Here is a 4921-nt window from a genome sequence, read left to right on the forward strand (position 1 = left end):
ACTTATATAGTCTCAGAGATGGGGGAGTCGTTATATCAGAGGACAATGGTCTGCTGCAGGGCAACCTGTATTGTCAACAAATCCATAAATTAAAATGTCTTTCATTAAGCAAACTTTGCCCCTCAGTAACTTCCACTGACTTACAAATGGTGTTTCTAAGAAGGAAACAGAACAAGGGGGGGCTCCTTTCTCATAGACCTTCAGATAGCTGACAATATTTATGTCTTCCTCCTCCCTCTGCCCTAATGCCAACCTCATATTAAGAGACATTCCAATTACACACACTGCATTGCTCTTTGCTTCATATCAAAGGACCGACCGGATCACACTATAGTCTTTAATGTTGTGGTCCTCATTTGCACTCACATTGCAATAAAACTACATAAACATAAAAATATATAGTGAAAAAATTATATAGGTAACTGAATCCTTGAACAGTAACGTATAAATATGTTAAATAAAGAAAAATAAAAAACACTTAGAAAGTAGAAACTCAACCGTTTGCATGAGTTATCTCCAAAGGGATATACCCCCAAATAATCTTTGAGGTACAGGAAGGAAAATATAATGTCTACCAATATGTCTTAACCTAAAAGGAAAGAAAGGAACTAAACCTTGCTGATACTTATTACATAAAGCAGTACATGTGTGTACTTTATAAATAAACATGCATAGGTTGGGGATACATGCTCAGATTTCCTCATTTATAAGGATACGCTATCAAAAATGTCTAGGGAACCTTCGCTTTAAAAAATGTTCGTTACCTATTAATTCACTAAACTAAGTTGAAATTTTTTGGAAAGAAAGTAGAATATTAGTCTCCTCCTACATATGAGATATATTTCACAAGGTAGTCTAAGGTCATGTCAACAAAAAAGCAAATCAAGTTTACAGCCATGCCACCCTGAACAAGCCCGACCCCATCTGATCTCAGAAGCTAAACAGATTCGGGCCTGGTTAGTACTTGGATGGGAGACCACCTAAGAAGACTAGGTACTGTAGGCATAAAAAAATAAAAAATAAAGGATTGTAAGCTGATAAGGTCCTTGCAATCTGTGAGGTCAACCAAGGGTTGCCTCACCTAAAAAAAATAAAATAATAAAAGAAATAAAAGAAAAAAAAATCAAGAATGTATTTTAACGAGTTTTAAATTGCATTAAAATTGTTTTAATAACTAAATTAGATATAGTTTGCTAAAGTTCTCTAAAATAAGACAAATGGAAACAAAATTTAATTTTCTAACAAAAACAAAATAGTCAAATGTGTATTCTAATACCAATTTAATCAAATTAGGAAACATTGATTTAACTTTTATGTTAATATTTTTGTTGCTATTATAAAAGTTATCTGAGCCAAAATAATATTTTTTCTTGGAAATTGTTGGTGATAATTATTCAGAGACCACTTTTATCTTTTCTGGAGCAGTGTGTATAACATAGACATAGCTTGTGTGTCATAGATATTACAAATACACGTTATAAGGTTTTTCTTTGTCTCCTTGAAGTGCTAGTGTTTTATATTTTTCTTCCTCTTTAAAATGGGGACAGTGGCATGAAGGTACAAAGAAATGTGGTTTAAGCAAAGAAAGCAACAAAACCCAAAAACTTAGTAAATAAAGGAAATAAACTTTAAAGTCTGAAAGCCTGAGATAAAGACCTTATGGAGATATGAGCCAGATGTAGTTATTTGAAAAATGTTTATATTCTCAATTTGCCAGCAGTATTTACACACAGCTGTGGCAGTAATATCATAGCAAATCATCCACAAAATAGAGCAGTTCACTGTAATCTGAAGAAAAAAGAAACAGTTCAGAATAACTTTATTTAACTAGTCAGTGAACTTGCAGCACTTCTTACTTAAAAAAATAACACACACAGTAACACAAAAAAACAAAGCACTTAACAACTATATATTGGTTTTTCTCTGATTTTAAAAGACAAGCTGTTGTTATTGGAACTGATGAGTAATGGATGATAACTGCCCCTATTTAATATGTATTTTAATAAGTGGTCAGCAACTTCCTTTTGTACATGATTATGGGAGCTGTATTGCTTCTCTCTCTCTCTCTCTCTCTCTCTCTCTTTCTTTCTTTCTTTCTTTCTTTCTTTCTTTCTTTCTTTTTTTTTTTTTGATACCTTTCAGAGTGATGATGTAAGGAGAGTGGCAGGGCCCACAGACAAAGCAGAATCCTGAAGATGCTAACGTGCTTAAGAGTATTAGTGGTCTTTGCCATCCTCCTCTTTTCCCATTGCCCTCAAAGTCTGACCAAAAGGCATTGCCCAGCACCAATGAGCCTGTCGCCCGGAAATTCCCTGGTGAAGCTGCCTGATTTGAATCCTAACTAGAAAAACTAAAGGACTCTAGCTCAGACTCCAGGGGAAGATGAATAACATAAATGGCCTTCTCCCCTGAAAAAAAAATCTAATTATATGTGTATAGATTTTTTTAAAGGTTGGCACTGAATACTCAGAAATATATTAGAATCATATTTACCCTCAATAGGAAAATTGAAAAGGAAATAATATTCTGAGACAAAAGGCCAACTCTGAAACTCAGGAGATGGTGACAGTTACAAAATGCAGGCATACGATGAAAGTGCATCCATAAAATCTTGACATCTTTCTCATGAGACGTGTAGGGCAAATTTAGAAGCTAAAAAACGTTTTTTTACTGTTTCCTTCTGAGTATTTCCTCAATAAGTGGAAGCTCCTTTTCTTAACTTGAGCTTAATATAAAATCTTTTTGAACATGAGGATTTTTTGTTATTGTTGCTGATGGTTATAGATTTGCCATAAATCTGTATTAAAGAATTCAACAGTTGCTAATACATTGTCATTACTAAAACTAATATAAATAATAATATAGGAAGGCAATAAAGTATAGTACTAAGAGCATAAATCTTAGAAAGGCCTGATTTTGAGTCCTGAGCTCATTATTACAAGCTGCATGACCTGGGCAAATTATTTAAAATTCTCTCAGCCTCGATATTGAACCCATAAAATGGGATAATAATACCTATTATTAAAATTCAATCTAAAGAGAGGTTTGAATTAAATGTGAAAATGTGTTAGTAAATCACATAGGTTCTCAGTCAACAGTCGCTATTATTATTGTTGCAAATTCATAGCTGTTATTTGATATTCAGGTTAAGATTATAAGGGAAATACTCAAACTAGAATTGATTTCTAGTATTCTACTCTGAATAAATGTCTTATATTCATTCTATCAAAATCTCAAACTAGCTGAATGTTTTTAATCTGTTTGTAAATATTTGTCATATTGTAGTTTTTTGGATAATTTAAAAGGAGAACTAGTCTAGTGAAGAATATCAAGGATTGCATTTAGAACCATAACACTTCCTCTGGTCCCATATGGGTCTATTACCCTGATTTTCAAAATGTGGTACAAAATGAATGAACTGGTGTCCATGAATATTTTATAGTTTTTTTCTGTTCTCATTCAAACTGCAAGTCTATTGGATACAAGCACAATTTTTTTTTAATTGACCAGAAAAATAGTTATCGATCTGGCTCAAATCTCTATAGATTTTATAAATATAGGTCCCAGCAAGGCAGTTCTCAAACTTGAATATTAGAGGCATAAAACAAGAAGACATTTGCCACAAATTTTAAAAACAAATATCTTGATGGTACAGCCTCCTCATCTTAGGACACTATTTAGATTCCACAGCTTAGAGTACTTAGACTCACATCTATGCAGGCAGAAAAGGTTCATTAAAAATAAAAAGGATTCCTGAAGATGTGCAGGTGATATCACATGGTGCTGAAGTAAAAACCTTGATATCTGCATTTTGATACCTGTCTTGCTGTGTAACAAATTACACCAAAACTTAGCACCTTGAAACACACAAATAGATATGCTCTCACAGTTTCTGTGGATAAAAACCTGACAGCAGCTTAGCGAGGTGATTCTGGCTCAAGAATCCCCATTCTTGAAGCTGCAGTCAAGTTGTTGACCTGAGCTACTGCGTCATCTGAAGTCTCAACCAGGAGAAGATCGGCTTCCGAGCTCACTCATGGAGTTGTTGGTGGGCCTCAGGTCCTCCCAAGTCATTAGCAGAGATTTCAGCTTTCCATTTTGTGGGCCTCTCCTTAGGTTTCCTGAGTGTCTTTGTGACATGGCAGCTGCCTTCTCCAGTTCCTTGTGGGCTGTTGGACTGAGGGCTGCTGTTCCTTGCCATGAGGGCCTCTCTGTGGGACACCTTACAACAAGGCAACTGGCTTTCCCTAAAGCAAGTGAGGAGGGGGGTGGGAGGTGAGAGAGGGAGGAGGAGAGAGTGAGGAAGAGAGAAAGAGAGAGAGAGAGAGAGAGTGAGAGAGAGAATGAAAGAGCCCAACTCTGAAGCTACAGTCTTTTATATCCTAATCTAAAAAGTGACATGTCACCACTTCTCTGTATTTTATGGATCGCACAGATAATTCTGGGACCATATGGGAGGGGATGACACAGAGATATGAAACCCAGGAGGTGGGATTATTGCGGGCCATCCTGAGGGGCTGGCTACCACAATACCCAGAGCAGTTAACAGTAGAATGGGCTCTTCTCTGCTTAAAGCTGCAGGTTTTCTCTGGCTGAAAGAAGATAAGCAGTCCTTATGGTGTGTGAAGGGTCTTGGTTAGAGCAAAATTAAAAATAAAGATTTACTCAAAGGCATTTTAATATGAAGTCATTCATAAAGATACATATTATAGTTATTTTCTATAAAAAAAAAAAAACCTGGTTTTCCTGATGAGTAGAGCCCAAGTATATGACAGGTAGCAGTTGGAACAGTGTCATGAACTTAACACAGGCTTTTCTACATGGAATGAGAGAAAAGGTGATTTGTAAAACTTTACTTTCACCTATAATTACTGTAATCTCCAAAAATGTTTGGTTTGTGAACACATCTAGTCAAGGGCTA

General features: G+C 35.5%; 1 pseudogene; it reads left to right on the plus strand.

Moving 5' to 3' along the window:
- Positions 1-886: 886 nt before the first annotated feature.
- On the plus strand, positions 887-1005 carry LOC111736739 (annotated as a pseudogene).
- The last annotated feature ends 3916 nt before the right edge of the window (positions 1006-4921 follow it).

This window comes from Pteropus vampyrus, unplaced genomic scaffold (assembly GCF_000151845.1).
Source record: "Pteropus vampyrus isolate Shadow unplaced genomic scaffold, Pvam_2.0 Scaffold21, whole genome shotgun sequence".
In the NCBI taxonomy this organism is placed as follows: domain Eukaryota; kingdom Metazoa; phylum Chordata; class Mammalia; order Chiroptera; family Pteropodidae; genus Pteropus; species Pteropus vampyrus.